A 23,336-nucleotide genomic window follows, 5' to 3' on the forward strand; every position below is an offset into this window, starting at 1 on the left:
AATTTTTTGAAAAATTTCGTTATAAAATCGCATTGAGGTTTAGTTTAACAAAATGCAAGTTTCAAGTACCTCGAAAATTTAGCCGATTTTTGACAATTTTTTTGCTGATACTGTTGGGATTTTTCTTCCATAAGAAAAAAATCGAGTATTTATTTTTTTTTTTTTTTGTTCAACAATCTACGTGATTTGTTTTTTTGCTCACAGTGTTGGATGTTTTCTTCCATATAAAAAAATTTTTTTTTTTCCAGCCAATTATGTTTCTTTACATCGCCGCGATTTGTGAGCTTCTTTAAACTTCCACTTTATTTTATCAAAATTTGATTTTTAAAAAACCCACGTTTTTTGTTTTTTGCTCGGTGTTGAGTGTTTTCTTCCATATAAAAAAATTTTAGAAAAAAATTTTTTTTTTCAATCAACGCGAGTTTTTTTTATTGCTACGATATTGGGGTTTTTCTGCCATATAAAAAACAAAAATCCAGTAAAATTTGTTTTTAATGTACACGATTTTTGAACTTCTTGTAACTTATACTTTTATATATGAAAATTGAATTTAAAAAAAAACAACGTAATTTTGTTTTCTTGCTCACAGTATTGAGTGTTTTCTTCCATATAAAAGAAAAACCAGGAAGCAAAAATTGTTTTCAGCAAAATTATTTGATTTTAAATCGCCGATATTTTCAAGCTCCTTCAAACTTAAACTTTATTACATAATAGTTTGAGTTTTAAAACATCAACGAGATGTGTGTTTTTGTTTTGCTTACGGTGTTGAGTGTTTTCTTCCATATAAAAAAGTTCCAGCAAAAAAAAATTTTTTTTAATCAACACTAGAATTTTTCATAGCTAGAATGTTGGGTTTTTTCTTCAATAAAAAAAAAACAAATGCAGCAAATTGTTTTTTTAATCCAAACGATGTTTGAGCTCCTTGAAACTTACACTTTTACGTATCAAAATTTAATTTAAAAAAACCAACGTGATTTAAGTGTTTTCTTCCATCTAAAAAAATTCCAGCAAAAAAAAAAAATTCCATAAAATGAGCGCAATTTTTGAGCTCCTTGAAACTTACACTTTATTATAACAAAATTTAATTAAAAAAACGTGTTTTTTTTGCTCACGGTGTTAGGATTTTCTTCTATATAAAATATAAAAATCCCGGCAACAAAATTTTTTTTCCAGCAAAATAAAAAAAATTTTAATGTATCCTTTGTTATACCAAAATTTAATGCGCTATAAAACTGTGCATCTCAAATTTTTCTAAAAATTCTTATTCAAATTAAATTTAAATTCGGAAATTTTACAGAAATCACTTGGATTTTTTTCTTCCTAATTCGCAGGATTAAAATTGATTTAATATGGTTTTTGCCGGAAACTGAGATTTATTTTCATACAAAAGGTATTAAAATTAAATAGGAAATAAAAGAATTCCAAAACTTTTCAACAAGTCCTTGTGCTATACTTATTTAAGCACTATAAATTGAAAAAAAAAAGAAATTAAATTCAGTTTGAATTTTGTTTTTGCAAACAAATATTTTCAAAACTCGTTCAGTTAAGAGGAATAAAATAAATAAATTGTGTGTGTATACCACAAAACCTATCAGTGTTAATCAATAATCCCTTAAGTAGCTAATTCTCTCTATCTGTCAATAAAATTCTACAAAGCAAGTCAATGTTCACTATGAATGCCAGGATTAAAATGCAAATATGCGAAAAGCACAAACTTCAATTCACAGGATATGTACGAGTGTGTATGGGTGCTTACCAATACTAATGCATGGACTATTTTGTGAATAACAAACTGAATAATTTACATTTTATTTTTAATTTCGCATTTAGTAAATGTATTCGTGTGCAGAAAGATATGCATAGTCGCTAAATTGGCCTGTATAAATTTGATAATCAATTTATTTGAGGGGAAAATACGACACAATCACTGAGTCAATGATTTTGTAAAGTACTCGCAAACTGAGTTCCTTGACTCTAAGTACTTTGAAAAAAGATTAAGTTGCTTGTTTGCTTGCAATTTGAGAAAATTCCACCATATAAAGTGAAAATAAACCTCTGCCAAGGGCTTAAGATCAGTTTGCATCTGAAATTTTTTGGAGAGATAGAGAGTCAAAGGCAACACCTCCTTAGAATGCAATAGCACTGAAATCGCGAAATTCCTGCGACTGAGGTATAAAATATGTTGTTCATGTTTTTCCCTGTTTTTGTAGAGCAAACGTTTGGAAAACAATGCATTTGAAAAGTCGCTAGAGGATTAAAATATTTTTTTATTAATTATTATTATAATATAAATAAGTGTTTTATTGTTTCCCGAAATTTTTTACTTCGCGGCTCTCCTCAGACAAATTCAGCATAGAGTTAAGGTTAAAGTCCACAGAAACTAATATAGAATAGCACAAAGTAACCCAGGGCGCGAAAATTTAGGGCATTTTCAGGAATTTTTTTTACAAAAAAAAAATTAAAAACAATATTTAAATTTCTTAGGCTTTTATTTAACTTCTTTTAAATACAAAAAAAAAAATTTTTTTACTTTTAATACTTTTGAAGCACTGAAGTTGACCCTCTCGAAAAATTGAACCTGGACGGTGCTGTCCATTTTTGCTCTTCTATTTATCTGAAACACCAAAACCAAAAAAATTGTTAACCAGTATGACTGTAGCTACATCCCGTACTAGAATAAAAAAAAAAATTCACAAAGAGGCGCGGCTTTGGATTTGACACTCCAGAAATTAGTTTTTTTTCCAGTTTTTTTTATCAAAAAAATAGGAAATAATTGAGATAATAAAATGATGAAAATTTCAGGCGATTCGGTTGAATAGTTTTGACAACACCTGGCTGAAAAAAGTCGTTTCGAGATAAATGAGTTTAAAGTTTGAGGAACGCGCGCACTGCTCTGTGCCTAGTTAATGGACTGTAGAAGCTATAATATTGGGAATTTCCGTATAAAAATTTCACAGTGTATTCTTAAGGTACTATACTTTCGAAATATGGAAAAAACAAAAAATCGATTTTTTGAAATTTCTAGACCAGCGGGTCCCCTTAAGAAATGCAACACTTTTTACGCCTTTTTCTAAATATTTATGTTGTAATGCACAAACCTACTGTCTGTGTTGGCATTTTTTAGTGCTTATTCACAGTTTGCCTTGTTTAAAAATTTTCATAACTTCCTGGCTATGAGTTTCGAATGAACTTTCGGGTTCATTATTGTAGCGCTTCCGCCTTTATCACACATTGCGCTAAAGATTTTTCGCAGAACCCTTCTTTCAAATGGCAGCAGCTTCTGTTTATTCGCAGCTCTGAGTGACCAAGTTTCACTGCCGCATAGCAAAGTTGAATAATAATTGAGCGGTACAAAGAAATCTTTCTTCTTCTTCTTCTTCTCCTTCTCCTGCTCCTTCTCCTTCTCTTTCTATCATAGAAGGCGGCTCTTTAGGTGATTGTACAAGGAGAAATAGCAGCAGTGAGAGATAACGGAAGTAGAGAGGCCAATGCGCAGACTTTGATACAAGCTTTCTAGTGCACCAAATTATCGCACCTTACCGGAAGATTAATAATTTTTGCAAATGGTCAATGACGTCATATTTGACACTTTTTGCTTGCAGAAATCGTTTAGAGTAAAAAACGATCATTATTTTAGTCTCCTTTAAAGTTCTAAACTAAAACTAGTAGCGTTTTTCAAGCAGAGGCCTTCGCGATTCTATAGACATAATCTTGTGCCTGATGGGAGCGTTTTTTTTTCTTCAAAATTAACATAATGGCGGCCTCGGGATATATTTTTCAGAAAAAATTATTGAACAGAATAGAATTATTGAATAACTCAAAAGTATTTGTCGAATTTACTTCAAATTTTCACACAATATTTATTTTTATATTTTATAATTAAAGTAAATGCAAAAAAAATCAATTTTCTTTTAATTCTGACTACCCCTAACCGCTTAAAGTGGTGGGGATACCCCGTTAATCAATTTTAAAACTCATAGCGATTTTCATCGGATCGTAACTCATGCAGAGAAGCTTGGACTTTCCTACAACCCCAACCGTCTTGTCTCTTTTTCATTAATAAATAAACAAAATATACAAAAGTAATGAATAATTCTACTGTTCAGTAAAAGTAAAGTGCCGCCGAGAGAACGTCGGTTCGAATTTCGGTGAAACACCAAAATTAAGAAAAACATTTTTCTAATAGCGCTCGCTCCTCGGCAGGCAATGGCAAACCTCCGAGTGTATTTGCCGTTTGGAGTTGGAACAACATCAAGTCATACGCCACAAATAGGAGAAGGAGCTCGGCCAAACACCTAACAGAAGTGTACCCTCCAACTTTTTTTTTTCCTTGATCACTCCCCTCGGGTGCATAGGAACTCGACAAGACTCTTCCAACGTACACGGTTCTGTGCTGTTGGTTTTGTACCGTCCCATGAGATGTCGGCATCTGCTAGATCGTGCAGCATCGACCTTCTCCAAGTGTTGTTTGATCGACCGCGACCTCTGCTCCAATGCGGGTTCTAATCCAGTGCCATTCTCGTGATGCTATCTGGTGATTTTCTCAATGTGTGACCTATCCAACACCACTTTCTGCGTTTGATTTGCCTCAGGATGGGTTCCTCATTCGTTCATCTCCACAGTGCATCATTACTGATGGTGTTTGGCCAGAATATTATGCAGATGATGTGGAGACATTTGTCGATGAAGGATTGTAGCCTCTGGGTGATGGTGTTAGAGACCAGCCATGTTTCACTTCCTTACAAGAATATTGTCCTTACGCATGAGCCGAATGAATATTCATAGTTTAATGCGCCAGGAGATACGCGAACTCCCTCATACGGTATGCATTCGTCCGAATGCCACTCTTCCTTTGTTTAGTCTGCAGTTAACATCTTCATCTGCTCTACCGTCTGCCGTGATTATGCAGCCGAGGTAGCAGAAGCTTTCAACGAATTCCACCGGGCATCCGTCAACCAATATCTGCCTTGCGTTATTGTGGTAACTCTCATGACTTTGGTCTTGGCAAAGTTGACCTCCACTCCGACAGTACGTGCCAGCGCGACTAACCTGCCCGCCTTCGCTTGCATGTCAGGGAGTTTGTGAGAGAGGAGGTAGATGTCATCGGCGAAGTCCAGGGTCTCAAGATATCTGGTGAAACTCCATACGATGCCTTTTTTGTGAAGGGTCAGTTGGCTCATGACGTCATCAAGGTTGATGGCGAAGAGAAGGGGCGACAGGGCACAACCTTGCCTTACGTCTGCGTTGGTAGTGAATCCAATACCAGCGATCCAATACCGCCTTTGTGAAGCAATGACAGTTCGCAGTGCTTGTAGAGGGCTCTGATGAGGCGGATTATCTTGGCGAGAACTGCCTTTCTACTCTTGATTGTTCTACAACTGATTGTTCTACTATAATCCGAAGGGTGTTGGCTTGATCAACACAGCTTCGGTGAGGGCAAAAACCAGCTTGCTCGTCTCTTAAGGAGCGTTCGATATCTTTGAGCCCCAACTATTTATATATTATATTTTTTTATTATTATCATTTAACATTCCACGCACAAGTCGCATGAAGTCATTCACATCAGTTCAAAATTTCTAGAATTTATTCTTTTTTGGTGGCACATTTAGTTCACGACTCCATTACTTGAATACAATTAGGAAGAGAATAAATACAGATGCTATCGCCTTACTTTGTTCAACCATACACATTTAAAGTCCTTAATCGGCGCAAGGCGAACTTTTCACAATTTTCATTTTGCATAACTCAGCATTTATGTCGCTGTACTGAGGCCTGCTTAAAATGTGAAATCTGAAACTCTCTTCACACTTTGTCTGCGAAACCTCTTAACTACTAACGCTAATGAGCGAAACTTTACTTACCGCACAGAAGTGAGTATGTGTGTGTGTTTATGTAAATATGTATCTCAACAATTGGGGCAGTAGATAAGAAAACTATGCGTTACAACCGAAATTATTTGCCAAACTACAATGCAGCCTAAAGCACGAGAGTTGGGGGGTTAAAAAAAAAAAAAAAAAAAATAGATACAGAGCGCAGAGTAGGCAGCTCATTTGCTCGGCGTCCTCTAATTCCTCGTTTATATGTTAGACACCAACAATCTGCCTAAAAGTGTTGTCTAAATTTTCTCTGCACTTTTTGTCAAGCGAAACTTTTGTCGATGCCATCTCGTAAAAACATTTTCCTAGTTGTAAAATTCAAAATTCCATTCAAAAAGTGACTGCACAACTTTCACATATCACTTTGGCACTCCGCATACTCCAGCTGATGACACTCACTTCATTTACACTTTAGTTTATTTAGGAGAATGCATCTGCTCACACCTCTGCAACCAACAACTATGCTGTACATGCATACACACACAGGCACAAAGCCCCGTCAACTACCGAAAGAACAACAGCAACAAAATGGGTAGCATAGATATTCAAAAACTTCGTTGACAGTCGGTTGCAATAATGCGAAACAATGATGTTTGTATAGAATATAGTATGTATGTATGAGTGTGTGTGAATGTATGTATGTATGGGTGAGTGCATGTGTGTGTGCGTGAGTTTATGCGCATACATTTTTGCTGCTATTGTTGCACTCGTTGTCACTGGAAATTCACATCTCACAGTTTATTGCGCTGCAACGTATTACAACAGATGTTGTTGAGCTGTTGTTGTTGTTGCTGTTATTGTTATTGTTAGTTAGTTTCAATGTCTGTTTGCTGTCATAGAATAAATGTTGTTATGCAAATAGTTTCGAGTTTAGAAAATTTATGATTAAAATTGAAATGCTCGGGGATTAAAGAACTCGATTGGAATAATGGGTGGCGTGCAGGTGCTACCAAAACCAATCCATGCATGCGAAGGGCCCACTAAATACCTAACTATAGCAATGTTTAGCATAGTTGTTGTTGTTAATTAAATTAGAAATTTGTGGTTTGTAGGCGTATTTGCATTAGTTAATTGAAAGCTTTCCTCTCAGGTACTTGACAAACAGGTGTAGATTTTAGCCTGCTGCTCAAATTGGGTCTGAATGACCCAAATGGAAAAAAAATTCAAAACAAAAATAAATAAAAACAATTTTTTTTTGCGGTTTTTGATTAATATGAAATTTCTCACTGGTTTGCTGTACGTGCATGGGCATCAAATTGCGAAGCTTTCAGTGATTAGGTGGTGAAATGTTGAAGTACACCCCAGCACTATCAGGTAGCACTGAAGCGCCCTTTCGATACCATTTTGAGACCTCCAACGGGCAGATATCTACAACCAACAAGAGCTGTTGCTGTAATGGAGAAGATTGATGGCATTTAAGTTGATGCCTAGTTGCTATAAATATTAAGGAAAATAAGAAAACATCGGAGGTGTGGTATATTAAGAAATGACAAACAAAACTCTGAAACAGATTTTTAACAAAAATACAACAAGTTTTTAAAAATATTCTTTAAAAAGATTTTATCCAAATTTTATCAAAAAAAAAAAAAAATTAACAAAACGAGCTAAAAGAAAAAACTGATAAAGAGAACCAGAGACTTCTAAAACTCTACTGAAATTTTTGAAATTAACAAATTTTTTTCAAAATGTGTTCACAATTTTGTTTTCCTACTACAATATTTTAAAGCAAGCCGAGCCCATTTTATTCATTGTAAAAACTCTATAACAAAAATTTTCAAACTTATTAATTTTTATGCTAAGAATTTTGAAAAAGCCGGAGCTTTTCAGTTTAAAATCGTTGTACCAAAATTTTCAAATTTTTTTTAAATCGTTACACTAATTTTTTATACTAAAAATTTTAAAACGAACCAAAAATATTTCGCTCTATACAAAAATTATCAATGTTTTTTCAAAACTTTTTCACTATTTCGTTTGTACTACTTTTTTTTACTTATAAAAAGTCTTAAAACCAGCCGACGATGTTTTTTCACTTTACAAAACTCTATACCAACATTTTCAAAATTATCAAATTTTTGAAGTGAAACTTCTTAGGCGTCGATCGACGAGCGAGAATAGAGAGTAAAATTTCAAGGACATGCAACGTTTTGGGCATTTTCGTTCCGCGAGAGAGAAAAGAGATATAACGTAGAGGAAAAGGAGAGAGAGAGCTATACCTTATATATATCTTAGAAACACTTTATGCTATTTTTGCTGAGTTTTTCCTTGTGGTGGCTAATTTCTAGTGAGAAATAACACTGCCTACTTTTTGGCGCTTGTTTGGACATTTGTAGGAAATATATTTTTGGTGCCTACTTTTTGGCGTTATATTTTCTTGGTGCCTACTTTTTGGGACATTTTTCGGTCCCAATTTTTTCGGCGTTTGTTTGTTTGGTGCCTACATTTTTGCGCTTATTTCCGCTGCCTGGCTAGTATTTGTGCGTACTATAAAGTGCTATCCATTCCAGCGCCGGATTTATTGGTATTGCCTTGCGGTAATTTGTGCCGCTGCTGCGGTCCTGGAATCGCTGCACTTGTGCGGGTGATAAATGCTCGGAGTGGTGCGCGTTGTTGCCACGGCTTGTGTCCGGCGTTTACCTACACCGCTCGACCCTTCTTCGTTTTTTGTAAATTTTGTCTATTTGTATTCTCTGCAAATGTTGTGAATTTATTTAGATATATATATACTCTTTCTCTCCCTCTCTCTCTTATTCTCTCTCGGGTCTCTCCCTCTTTCTTTGTCTGCCTTGAAAGTTTCACTTTTTTTATGTGTACTACGCTTCACGCACTCTTTTTTTCTACTCACCGGATACTTCAAAAACATCGCTATTAAAAAATTAACCGACAATAGACAGGTTAATTAGGCAGAAAAACATAGTTTAGATAAAGTAAACTCAAAGTCAATAGAATTCGAGATCTCATTGAGTTCATGAAGAGAGCGAGCAATAGGAGCATTTCGTTCTGAACCTATTTAAATATTATTAGATAGGATACCTATACGTAAGGGCCTGGTAGGGATTGGAGAGGAGCATCCAATCTCCTCCCTGATAGTATACATTATGTAAAAAGACAGCGACAAAATCGATCTTCTAGTTTTAACTGCTTGTGATTAATTTCAAGTAAAAGGGGGAATTACAAAATTTAAGTTTACCTTCCATTTACAAGAAGAAAATGCATTTGTATAAAATAAAGGAAATTAAAAACATACATGGGCACGTCTGATTCTTCATTTCATTCATTCAAATAAGACTTATTTTCACTCGTTTCGCAAGAAAAATGTGCCGTGTTGCTAGTAGGCAGTGGTACAAAAGTGTGCAGAGTGCTAAGGGTAAATAATCGGAATTTTTTTAATTCAATCCCGAAATAAATATTACATACCCGAAGCATAGATGCGCATTTGGAAAATGAAAACTTTTTCGTATATATATATTTTTTTTGTGTTTTTGAACAACTCATTCGACTCAAGCTTATTTGGCTAATACCACAACATTCATATGTTTCCGGTTATTTATCAAAAAGGTTATAAATTTGTATAAAAAAACCTTAATTTTCTCTTTAACCTCACTGTTCTCTGCAAGGTTAATGTAAATTTACTGAGTAGCAGAATTTTCTACAAGAAATTTATCGAGATTTCTTCCTTCAAAACTTTCACAGTGTGCAATAATTAAATTTCCATTCAAGAGCCTGCTAAATCAACTCATTTATTTTTCAATATCTCAAAAGTTTCTGAAGATATATATTTGCCGAAAATATAGCGCTGCAATTGCCAAAATAGTTGTGTAGAGTTTTTAACAGTCAGCAAGCAAACGACCCAAGTAACTTCAAAGCTCATTATTTCAATTATCACGAGCAAAAGTTTTGCAAAACCACAACGAACTTTTGCATGCACACACACTTGCATATATTCGAGTTTAAATGAAAAAAAGTATATATAAAAAAATTTTACATAAAAAATAAAAAAATCAGTGGACCCCAACTAAGATACGCTGAGACTAAAATTACCTGAAATTTTAAGTATAATAGAGGGGAAAAAACCAAATTGAAAGAAATTAAATTAATGCTAGTGAGTGATACTTACCGGTGCAGGGCGAAGGTAGTGGACAAAAGAGGATCAGAACCGACATGTTGGTGAGCATTGAAAGGAAATTAACAGTGCATATAAAAAAAGTTGAAACTTTGCAATACGGTGCAAATGTCTAGAGAAGAAAACAAAAAAAAAAAAAAAAAAAAATATGTACATGAAGCAGGACAAGTGGCGGCAAGTACAAGCGAAAACCAGCCATGCAAGCTGCTCTGCAGACCAAACTTTAAACGTACTTTGCAATAACTCCGACGAATGTTTGTGCAGAGCTCGAGAACAGAAAAGTAGGAAGTGAAAAGAAAGTGAAAAACTTACCACAGAGTAACGAGGGATTTGTTTGTCGGGGGACAAGTGATTTTTAAAGTAAAGTAATGGACGCCGGCTCTAAGTTGTAAATGGAAAGCGTTGTCGGTGCTACAAAGTATGCCTAGAAAACACATACATATTCACACATGTACGAGTATGCGTGCATGGGTCGCTGCACATGTGTTTTGTAACGTAAAGGGTGACACAATGGAATCAAACTGAGAACTCTGGAATACTTTTAATTGAAATTAACTTTTCCCAACGAAAAAAAAAAACAAATTCTTGGTGCGACAATTTGAAATTTTTCAAATTAAACTCTAGCATGAGCTTTCATATAAGTTCTAATCAGGTTAAGTTGCTGCTGGTAGAACGTCAACGTCGCATTTTGCTCAGTGTTTCACGCCCTTTCTTGTGCCACAGTTTGGCAAATTACTAATTCATGAAGCAGTGACGCTTATAAACCTCAAAATCCTATTTCAGCCAACATCTGCTAACCATTCACCACACCAAATGAAGCTAAGTCCTTCTCCACCTGAGCTTTGCAAGGCAGAGGAGGCCTTCCTCTTCCTCTGCTACCAGCTGGTACCGCTTCGAATACTTTCAAAACCGGAGCGTTTGTTTTCATTCGTATGACATGACTCAGCCAACGAAGTCGGTGGACCTTTATGTCTATGTCGTAGTAAAGCTCATACAGCTCCTCGCTTCTACGGCTGCGATATTCGTCATGACCAACGAGCAGAGATCCAAAAATCTTCCGTAGAATATCTTTCTCGCAAACGCTCCATCGGTTGTTGTCATCGTCCAAGCTTCTGATGAGAACTTTGTAGAGTGTTAGTTTTGTTTGTCGAGAGAGGACTTTACTACTCAATTGCCTCAATTGCAATTAGTCCAAAGTGGCACTGGTTGGCAAGAAAGATTCGTCGTTGAATATCAACGCTGACATTATTATCGGTGTCAATGCTGGTTCCTAGATAAACGAAGTCTCTTACAACCTCAAATCATAAGTATCAATAGTGACGTTGCTGCTGATTCGCGAGTGCGCCGACTGTTTGTTTGATGACAGGAGGTACTTCGTTCCTCGTTCACCACCAGACACATTTCAGGAACCCCTCAGTACTCATTATATTATTTTTGATTTCTGACCATATTTTATGAAGAAAAATGACATTGAGCTTGTAGCCCGCTTTTCAGTCGTAACAAAGTGTGACAAGTGTCCTCTCAGCAATTGCTTCATATATACGTTCATATATACCATATTCCGTATAGTTGTATGATAGCTTCCTCTCTCTGAGAGAAAACTGAGAGCCCCTGTCGGCCAAGCCAAGGGCTTGAGCATAATTTCCATTCGCTATGTTGGGTTTGAAACCCGCAGCAGGCCTTAAATCTTCAGAGCACTTTCGCCGTAGCCGATTGTTTTGCCAATAGAGGTTGGCACTCCGTGCATTGAACTTAGCATAAAAGACTATCCATTGTTCGGAGTCGGCATAAAATTGTAGACCCTATAAAAATGTTTTTCAAAAAATGGGGGAGAAGCTCGACCAAATACCTAAGAAAAAGAGTTGATAGAGAAAATATGAGTATTTGCGTATTTGGACCACATTTCAAGCTTAATTCGCAGTAAACCTCTGCATTAGCCATGACGCTACAGCTCAGAAACACTAAACGATGGCGGTCATGAAGCAGGAAGTCAGATTGGAAAGATTGCCACTTTCAATAAAATATATGGAGGCTCGCTGAATGTCTTTAGCTCCTTTTGTTGCCACTAAAAGGAGAATTAGCCGTTCTTTTACTTTGAAACTGATGAGCCTGGCACCGTCGGGGCATACTTTCCACTAGTTTTTCTGCATATTCTACCGGAACAGACCTCCAAATTTTCCGAATTTGTCGAGAAAGTTGATCTAAATTACATGGCCGGCGTCTGCGAAGCTGCATTTTCAGATCCCACACATTTTCTATGGGATTTGCATCCGGTGACTGAGATGGCCAATCTAAAGTGACAAATCCGTTTTGCGCCTTCCACTCGCTACACGCTCGACTCCGATGTTTTGGATCGTTGTCCTCTTGAAGTATCCAGCTTTCATTTTTCTTGATACGCCATTGCTTAGCAGATGGTAACAAAGGCTTTTCATATATTTTATTCATTTTTTCGGCATTTAAATTCTCGGTAAATAAGAACAAAGTACCGAAAACTTTGTTTGAGAAGCACCCCCAAACAGGTACCTTGACGGCGTGTTTAACAGTCCGTCGAAGCATCCTACTGGTGGAGGTTTTCCGGGCGTGTTTGATGCTTGGAAAAGCCCAGAAGGAGGATTCATCAGAACAAATTATGTTGCTCCAATCGCGGTCCAAGTTTTTCTTCGCCCATTCCACTCGTTTTTCAACGTGTTTTGCACTCAACATTGGTTTTTCCAAAGTACTGCGATATTTCAGTTTATTGGCAAGCAAGTGCCTGCAAATCGTTCCGTAAGATATGTCAACACCTTTTGCTTTTAATTTCACAGCAGCTCCACGTAAAGTCAAAGTTGGATCTTTCGAGAATAATGCGAGAATCTTTTTTTCGTCTTTTTTTGAGACTTTGCTTGCACTTCCGCGATCAGGACAATCATCAACGTTACTGACCTTTTCAGAGTGCCAAAATTAGCTGCTACCTGCATTTCGCACATATTTTTTTCCAAAATCTGAGACAAGCAAGTGCATAGTACATAAATACTTCCGCTTGCTTGTAATAGAATCAACTGCTATCAGTTGAAGTTGCGGTATGAGAGCTCAAAAGTTTAGTTTATAGTTGCTTAGTTACAGTTCATTTGGGCCACCCTGTGCTACACACTATACAATTATCTGTTTGGACGAGTGTGTGTGTGTGCGTTGTGTTGAGCGCTTGTGGTGCACTATTATTTCATTAAGCTAGAGCTTAGCACACGTTCATCAGTGCAAAGCGTATTTATTCTCGGCGTGCCACCAACCGGAATGGGGTTATATCCTGTAGGATTTCAAGCCTTCACACACAAACATGCGAAGGGTGCAGAGCAAATGTAATTGTGGCCTATATAACCCACAGAGCAATTCGCGAGTGCGAACTGATGCGCTTGTAACAAATTTACAGTCATGACTGGTACAACAACTTATGAATTTTATATGGCGATGTGGCCTAAGTTGTTCTGATTTCTCTTCGATTTTCCATGCAAAAAGTTAGTGAAATTGTCATGCAGATAGGCAAGAGAGTGCCAGATTGTCCTTCGTTGCAGACTTTTTTGCAATAGTTCTTGTTTTAAAAGCTTTTTTTCACTTTGAAATCGCTTTCGAAATAAGATATAATAACTTTGGCGATTGTGTTATCTATTCTTTCCAATACATCATATAGGGAAAGTACTCTCAAGAAATGTAAGTTGGTACGGAAGGGGACTCAGCTTAAGTATTCCAGATATGGCAGTGTTTTCAAGAAGGAGTTGGGTTTTGTGTATTTGAGTATGAATCGATGAATCGAGTGGAGGGCTGAACCTGAGTGATTTCATTTCAAGTGTTCCAAGTATTTTGGAAAGTGTTTGAAAAACTGCCAGCATAACAGCAACAACACTAAACATTTTCTGTTACTGTGCTGCTAAAGTAATTCTTTGTTTTTTTTTTAACTTTTATTGCTTTGCTGTACTGCACACATGCCCACAACGAGCTCGCAGCACAGCTGAAATGGTGGCTCCAGTTTGCTGTGTTGTTGCCTTGACTGCAAAATTTCAAACAGTTGAGTCACAGCGCAGTTTCAGATATTCTTTGCTCTTCGTATGTGCTGTTGCTTTAATAGCCGAAGCTGTGAAGCAACAGCACTACATAGCACAGTTTATCGTTACTGCTGTTGCGCCGTTCAGAAATCTGTGCGAAAGCAAAGCGGTAGCCAAAGCAACAGCTTGATGGTGTAATTTTCCCCTGACTGTTGCTATGCTTTCATTCTGTGCAGATTTCGACCACACAGTGGCAGTGGAGTTGCATTTTTATTTGTGCTACTGACGCTTTGCTGATGGCAAATCGGCAGTGCAGCTACGCAGCGTTCCCACAGCAAAGTCGCAGCAAATGAAATTAAAAAAATTAAAATGTTTCAAACGCCAATTTTGGAAACTGTCGTGAATTTTTATAAAAATGGTTTATTTGGAGGCTTGAGTGAAACAAGAAGTAAACTGTATTTTAAATACTTTGAAATTTTTTTATAATTTTGAGATGGATTTAATGTTGAAAATTTTTGTAGAGACTTTTTTGAGAAAAGTGTGGAGAGTGAAATATTATTGGGTTTTTTTACATTTTCAAAATGTTTTCTTTATTATATTTTTACTTAATTATATTTTTTTTCAATTTGCATCCTTCGATGTTTTTACATTTTTATACACATTTTTTTGTTAATTTTTTTTATTTAAAAAATTGTTTTGCGTGCTGAAGAGGAAATTATCTTAGGGTGTTTTTTTACATTTGTTTTAGTTTTTTCTAACTTTTTTATTTCATTTAAATTTTTTGAAAATGAAGTATACTTAAAAAATGGATGGTTGGTTCTTTTCGAATTTTTTAAATTAATTAAAGTTTTTCAACGATAAAAAAATGTACTTAAAAATTTCTTATCATTGATTTTTTTAAATTTTTTAAATTTTTTTTTTAATATTTTATTTAATTTAAAGTTTATGAAGATAATATATATTAAAAAAAAATTTTTTTTTTTTTGATGGTTTTTAGTTAATCAAATTTTTTTGAGGATCAAATATATCCACTTAAAAACATTTTATCATTGGGTTTTTTTTTAATTTTATAGAATTTTCTGGTTCCTTTTAACGTTTTGAAAAGTTTTTTTAATTTTTTTTAATTAATTAAAATTGTTTGAGGATGAAATATTCTTAGAAATTTTTTTTTTGTGTGGTGGAGAACGAAATATTCTTGGTTCTTTTTAACATTTTCAAAATTATTTTTTTTAACCAGTAAATTTTTTTGAGGATGAAATAAATGTTCTTAAAAAATTTTTATCATTGATTTTTTTAACATTTATTTTTTTATTTTTTTGAATTTTTTAAATTAATTAAATTTTTTTGAAGATGAAATGTACTTCGTAAAATTTTTTGTGGTGTGGTGGAGAATGAAATATTCTTGGTTTTTTTTAACATATCCAAAACTTTTTTTTTTAATTAGTTGAAATTTTTGAGGATGAAAAAAATGTACTTCAAAAATGTGTATCATTGATTTCATTAACATTTTTTTTTATTTTTTCTACAATAATTTTTTTAATTAGTTAAAATTTTTTTGAAGATGAAATATATATACTTTAAAAATATTTTAAAAAATTGTTTTTTAATGTTTTCAGTTAATAAAAAGTTTTTGAGGATGAAATAATTCCACTTAAAAAAAATTTTATCATTCGGTTTTTTTTTTTAATTTTTTGAAAAAAAAACTGTTTCTTATTATTTTGTTTTATTTACATTCTAAAGTTTTTTTTGGTGTGGACTAGAATAAAGTATCCTTTAACAGCTTTTAACATTTTGAAACAGTTTTTTTTTTGAGTCTTTTTATTAATTAAAATTTTTTGAGGATGAAATATACTCAAAATTTTTTTTTTGTGTTGTGGAGAAATTTCATACTCGTTGGTTCTTTTTAACATTTTCAAAAAATTTTTTTAATGTTTTCAGTTAAAAAAAATTTTTTGAGGATGAAATATATCCACTTACAAAAAATGTTATCAATGGTTTTTTTTAATTTTTTGAAAAAAAATTTTTTTTTATTATTTTAATTTATTTATATTCAAAAATGCTTTTTTGTGTGGGGTAGAATAAAGTATCATTGGTTCCTTTTAACATTTTGAAAAAGCTTTTGTTTTTATTTTTAATTAATAAAAAATTTTTGAAGATGAAATATACTTCGAAAATTGTTTTGTATTGTGGAAAATGAAATATTCTTGGCTTTTTAACATTTCCAATATTTTTTTTAGTTAGTTGAAATTTTTGAGGATGAAATAAATGTACTTAAAATGTTTATTATTGATTTTTTTAGCATTTGTTTTTATAAATATAAAATTTAATTTTTTTAATAATTAAAATTTTTTGAAGATGAAATATACTTTAATAATTTTTTTTATATGGTGGAGAATGAAATATAGTTGGTTCTTTTGAACATTTCCAAAAATAAACTTTTTTTAATTTTTTTAGGTAATTAAACTTTTTGAGGATGAAATAAATACTTAAAAAATTTTTATCATTGATTGTTTTTTAATTTTTTTTTATTTTTCAAAGATTCTTATTATTATAATTAAATTAAAAAAATATGTATACACTTAAAAAATTTTTTTTGTGTGATAGAGAATGAAATATTCTTGGTTGTTTTTATCATTTTAAAAATGTTTTTTTGAATTTTTTCACTTGATTAAAATTGTCTGAAGGAAAATTTTTTAGGATGAATTTTTTTAGAATGAAATTTATGTATTTTAACAATATTTTTTGTTTTTGGGAAAAAATTTATTTTTTAGGCTTACCAAAACGATCTTCATCAATATCAACGAATATATTTGACGCTTAACAAACTTCTGTCTTACTTGGCCCGCCGCCAAAGCAAAATCATCCGTACGTCAATCAGCGGACTACCATCCGAATTGCAACCAAAAACTGCTACTTCGCAACGTAACACAACGCTGGATATTTCTCAATTTTAGCTTTGTCACACTGTCTCTCTCTGAAGACAGTTGCCACTACTGGCGTCATGAGGAGCGAAGTGGTTCCAAAGTGATATGAATGCACCAGTGCTGAACTAGAATTTTTCTTCACTTCCTCAGTATTTCTATTATAGCGCAGCTATGTTTGCATGTGGGGGTATAAATACCCCCCACCTATTTCGATGCAAGTGTGTGCATTTCGTTTGATAGCCGCGTTTAAACACAATACATACATGAGCACTTCCGACATTAAAACAAGCCAAATTACAAAGGCTTCCGTCTTCGCCAGCGCGCCTCGCCAGATCGGATTGTGAGACAGAAGTGTGAATATGCGAATGTAGTTAGCGAGTATTTCGTGGGCGAGAAACTTGTGCGCCACGTTGATGTGCTTTAATTATGTTGAAATATAAGGGAGTCTATTTTTGTGTCAGGAATGAGTGTAAAACAATATTTGTGTGTATGTTTGTATGCACATCGGGACATCTAAAGTTGTGTAAGCTCCAGAAATTGCAATAATATGTTTAGCTACATCGAAGAAAAACTCAGTCGCTTGCAGCGAACTTAAACAAAAGTTTGTTTTGGGCAATATGATGAAAGAACTTAAACTAAAGGCGCAGTCTATGAGCCTTGTCGTAAAATTAATTAGAATGCAATACCTAAAGAGTCTTTAGATGAATAGCATTAACATTGTTTACCGCTCACTTCCTGTTAACTGCTGGTAAGCATTAGTGCAAGGCAATAACTTTTACGAAAATTAATTTAGCGCAGTCAATACACTTCTCTTGTTGCTGCACTTTCAAATACTTCAGCTTATAAATTAATTTATTTGGTTGTTGTAACCGATCAAAACACTTTTTTACTGATTCACAGCTTAATTGCCAACTATCAAATAACAAAATGTGTTTTACATTTGTACTACGTCTGTACACCTAAAACTTCAACTGAAACCATCTATGAGTGAAATCCACAATTTACTTAGTTGCCAATCCAATATAATTTTTTTAAATATATTTCATATTTTTCAAGTGAGACTTCCTAGGCTTCGATGGACGAGCGAGAATGGAGAGTAAAATTTTAAGGCCATGCAACGTTTTGAGCATTTTCGTTCCGCGAAAGAGAAAAAAGATATAACGTAGAGGAAAAGGAGTGAGAGAGCTATACCTTATACATATCTTAGATACACTTTAGGCTATTTTTCCTGAGCTTTTCCTTGTGGTTGCTAATTTCTAGTGAGAAGTAACACTGCCTACTTTTTGGCGCTTGTTTGTTGGCGCAAACTTGTAGGAAAAATAATTTTGGTGCCTACTTTTTGTGTTATATTTCCTTGGTGCCTACTGTTTGGGGCGTTGTTTGGTTTCAATTTTTTTGGCGTTTTTTTTGGTGCGTACTTTTTGGCGCTTATTTCCGTTTCCTGGCTAGTGCTTGTGCGTACTAAGTGGCTAAGTTTTAAGGGCCGGTGTTGATTTTGAATAAAATACAATTTTTTTAGAAAATTATTATTATTTTTCTTCATTATGCTAATATTGGTATGGCTCAATTACGTATGGAACAAAATATCGGCCAAATGACCACCGCGGATGGTCCAAATTCTCGATGACTCTAGGGCATAATTGAGGTTCTATGCCATTAATGTGCCGAATTATCTCATCTTTTAGCTCTTGAATTGTTGCTGGCTTATCGACGTACACCTTTTCTTTCAAACAACCCCAAAGAAAGGCGTACAACGGTGTCGTTGTCGTTTATGTATGGTTCACATTCAACATCGGTTCTTGAAATTTAACCACCCTTCGTAAAGTGCTATCCATTCCGGCGTCGGATTTATTGGTATTGCCATGTGGTAATTGGTGCCATTGCTGCGGGTAGTTTGTGCCGTTGTTGCGTCCTGGAATTACTGCGTTTGTTAGGGTAATAAACGCTCGGAGTAGTGCGCGTTGTTGCCACGGTTTGTGTCCGGCATTTACCTACACCGGTCGACCCTTCTCCGTTTTTTGTAAATTTTGTCTATTTGTATTTTCTGCAAATGTTGTGAATTTATTTAGAGATATATTCTTTCACTCTATCTCTCTCTCTCTCTTTCTCTCTCTCTCATTCTGTCTCGGGTCTCTCCCTCTTTCTTTGTCTGCCTTGAAACTTTCACTTCTGTTATGTGTAGACTAGATTTGTGGGGGTCTGTACAAGTCCAAACAATCAGTCAGTGGACCATTGCACTACACCCGGATAGATATCAGTAGAAAGAATAGAGAGAGGAAAGATAAAAGGTGGATGTGTACTACGCTACACGCACTTTTTTTATGTAACTTTGGTACCTCACAGCCAATTCTTTTCCTTGCATGTTAGCGGCTATGCCATTCCATTCTGCTGAAACGAATAAAACATTATTATTTATACCCACCCAATATCCTACATAGGCACAGAATTTTCTGTTATAATTTTTTTTATTTTTTTTTATTAATATATTTGCTTTAGCGGTAAATTGCATGCACATTTATTCGATATATGAATACGAATGCAAAAAACGAAGCAATATTTTTTAAATTTTCTCAAAGCCTTAGTAAATTTGTTATGCAATATTTGCTCATGCTTTGCTTCACGTTTCGTATTTATGCAGAAATTTCCCACCGATGCCTTAAGCAACATTATTCATATTTTATTTTCTTCTTCTTTCTCATTTCAGGTAAGTGAACAGTGTTTTTCTTGTTGTTGGAGAAGCAGCAAATTTGCTTGTAGACGAAACGACTGAAGTTAGCGAGTAGAAGAATGTAACCGAATATATTAGCACTGGCAGTCCACAAAGAGCGGAGAGTGAACAGCAGTTTTTTAGTACAAAGGCCTGAAAATATCGTGCAATATACTCTCTCACACACACACATGCACACATACATATAAGGCGCCCATAATAGGTATTTCGATATGTATAAATATATAATGCACACACAAATGTTTGCATACCTACGGTAAGCTGGAGCAAAACACATTCAAGTGTACGCATATTCAACGCCTTAAAGTATGCAAAGGAAGCTTATTAAGCATTTAGTAGCAAAAAAAAAAACAAAACCAAAAAAAGAAGAAAATTACCGGCGTGTGAGTTTGTGTCGAGTTGAAGGCCCTGACACACCTGACGACCGGTAATCCACACCGAGCTGTATGCCAAAAAAATGAAAAAAAATGGAAAAATAAAAAAGGTACCCCCCTGAAGTGACACAATAGCCAGTCAGGTAATGACAGCCTGCTTGTTGTTGCTGCTGTGCGTTCTACGTTGCGTGTTAATGTTGGGTTGTTGCAAGATTACGTAGCACTCGTGGGATTTTCCAAATACTTGTTTATCGGTTCGTAATTTTTTTGGTAAGCCCACATAAATGCAAAGTACAATATTTCTGCCACGGGCTTACCTTTCTTCGGTCGCTCCCTCTTTGCGCTTGCCTTCTTCTTTTGCCGCTTTGCTGCTGCCTATTATTGTGATACAATGCGGCATGACAACGGCATTTGTTTATCACTTAGTCATACATGGCTGCCCGCCCAGTCCGCACTTCTTCATTGTTTGGGAAACCAGGAGTTCGGTTATTTCCATATTCTGTGTTGCTGTATGAGTGTGTGTGCGTGTGTGTGTGTGTGCGTGTATGTTTGATAATTTTTGTGATTTCCCAGTTGGTTACATTAGATACAAATTTATTTTACATTTACTTTATTTGCCATGTTGATGGGAGTTCTTTGCAGCGGTATTAGTGTGCACTCACACTGGCACTTACTGATTGGACCTGCAATGAACCATTAATTTTAAGGATTTTAATTGTCCTACTGCTACGTAATATCCTCACATGTACATGGCTTGTGTATGTGTATGCGTGTAAATATATTGTAATGAAATAAGTCGAATGCGATTTTGCCTGGCGTGATTGATTAATGAAGGGCTCTCGGTTAAGCGCGATGATGGCTTGAGTGGCTGGCCAGCAGGAGCCAATTTACGCAATTAATATGTCAAATGAAAGTGAGCCAATGATTACGATGTTACGATAAATAGTAGTGGGGTACAAAATTTTACAAGCGGAATTAATATTGACAAGGGTCCGCTGGAGCGTAAATGAAACGAAATAACAAAACAAAAACTGGTGCCTGACGTAGCTTAAAAACCGGAAAAGCTAGCGATGATTTATTTAGTTGGCAATGCGTTGCACAAGTTGTCTGTTGCAGGCTTCAATTTCAAAAGCGTTACTTAGCGTGGATTTCTGCTATGAAAACGCTTCTTCAAAAAAAAAAAAAAAAAAAAAAGATGTCTCTTGCTAGGGGCGTCATAATACTGTAGATCCGCATCCGCCTTTGTAAAGCAACATCAAGACGCACATTACAAGTTGTAGGAGAAGCTTAGCCAAATACCCAACAGCCAAAAAAATAAGCACAACCAAAAGTGCACGAAGAAACCATTTCACCTCAACATTTTCACAAGTTTTCTCTGCTTATTTATTTATTTTTTAACAGGTAGATACCTATGAAATGAGACTTTCAGCTATTAGTCCATAGATGTCGCTAGGGGTATTTTTAAACCTTCCTAAATGTCTTGTTTTTTTTTGTCTGTCATCTGTCAACAATATTCAGTTCATTGTTTGTCACATTTCATGCAACACTGCATTTTTGTCGCTCTTAAAAATGTCGAATTTCGTGTCTTCAAACTACGATTTGCGGACATCGTTGATTTTCTGTTATCAATTGAAGAGAAAAGCTTCTCAAGCTCATTAAATGCTCATAGAAGCTCATGCTCTAGGTAGAGCCCAGTGCTTCAGGTGGTTTGAAAAATTACGAAGTGGTGATTTTAGCGTGGAGAACTCGGACCGTAGCCGGCCACCGAAAAAGTTTAAGGATGCCGAATTGCAAGCATTGTTGGATGAAGATGATGGTAAAAAGAAAGAAATGATGGCAGCGTAGTTGGGAGTGACCCATTGGGAGTGAAACCGTTTTCAAATGTTTGAAAGACATGGGCATGCTTTTAAAGATGGGAAGATGGGTGCCGCATGAACTGACAATGTGACAATGCACCGCCACAACGAACAAGAGCGACCCGTACGATTGGGAACCGCTGGTGCATGCCGCTTACTCACCAGATTTGGCGCCTTCCGATTATCATTTGTTTGCATCGATGGGCCACGCACTTTCCGAGCAGCGCTTCAATTCTCACGAAGAAGCCAAAAAATGGCTCGATGATTGGTTTGCGGCCAAAGACGGCCAATTTTTTTGGCGCGGCATCCACAAATTGCCTGAGAGATGGGGAAAATGTGTCGCTAGCGATGGCTATTATTTTGAAGATTATATTTGTAACCATTTTTTGTTAATAAACGTTTGAAATTGAAATGGGTCTCATTTCATAGGTATCTAATTTTTTTTGGGTATGGTAATAAGGTCCCGTCCTTTCTTAGCCAAAGTTACGAATAATTTAAACAATTAAATTCATGTGAAGTATGTGCCATTGGAAGCAACAAATTTGCAGCATTTCTCAGGCAGCATACGGATTCCTCTGATGAAACATTCGAGTTCTTTTGATTTGATCCATTCATTAAGCCAGTTTACGATGCTCTCGTAAGAAGTGAACAACTCTCCAATAAGGGCTGACTGCATTGATCGGAATAGATGGTAATCCGAAGGTGGAATGCCTGTGGAATACGGCGAGTTGGGCAAGATTTCCCAATTCAGTCCCTCTAAATATTTGTGAACCGATTAAGCAACGTGTGGCGTGGCGTTCTCATACAGCATGCAGTGAAATCAGTTTCTCGTGCCTACCGTTCCATTCCGGCCGCTTTTCTTTGTGAGCTCGATTCAAACGTATTAGCTGCAGTTGGTAACGATCGCCAGTTTCAGATGGTTTAAGGGGTTTATAATAGATGACGCCCTTCTGGTCCCACCAGATGAACAACATAACCTTAGGAGCATGAATATTTATTGTCGCTGTTGCTGTTGTTGTAGCAGCATAAACATTCCCCATACTTACATACGGGGAATGCTGCTGGAGTGACAGTCCTTGGCCAGATATATATACGGGTCGTTTCGGTAACGTAGAACCTACTGTCGTGGAGTTTAAAGCTATTTAGGGAGTTTTAGCTGTATAACAACCAAAGCTTAGTACCAGAGCACGTGCTTGGGGTTATTGTCTTGTTGAAACAAATAATCGGACCTAATCCTAATTTATCAACCCTTGGCTCCAAATTATCTTTGAAGATGCCCAAATACACTTTGTATAAGCTCTAAGTTTCCCACTTCTTTTATACGCATGCAACCCCAAACCATTACTCCATCTCCACCGTATTTCACAGTCGCTTTCAAATTTTGAAAATCAAGGGCGGTTACTAGTTTTCGCCACACAAGTTGCCTACCTTTAATGCCAAAA

At 35.4% G+C, this 23,336-nt stretch overlaps 1 long non-coding RNA gene across 1 annotated transcript in view; it reads left to right on the plus strand.

The window, feature by feature from the left end:
* LOC128866714 (uncharacterized) overlaps positions 1-21,251 on the plus strand; it is a 97,831-nt gene extending 76,580 nt beyond the window's left edge. Inside the window, exon 2 of the long non-coding RNA XR_008454949.1 lies at positions 19,641-21,251. This is a non-coding gene — a long non-coding RNA (uncharacterized LOC128866714). The remainder of the gene's footprint in view (positions 1-19,640) is intronic.
* Positions 21,252-23,336: the final 2,085 nt, after the last annotated feature.

Source organism: Anastrepha ludens, chromosome 6 (genome assembly GCF_028408465.1).
Source record: "Anastrepha ludens isolate Willacy chromosome 6, idAnaLude1.1, whole genome shotgun sequence".
NCBI lineage: Eukaryota > Metazoa > Arthropoda > Insecta > Diptera > Tephritidae > Anastrepha > Anastrepha ludens.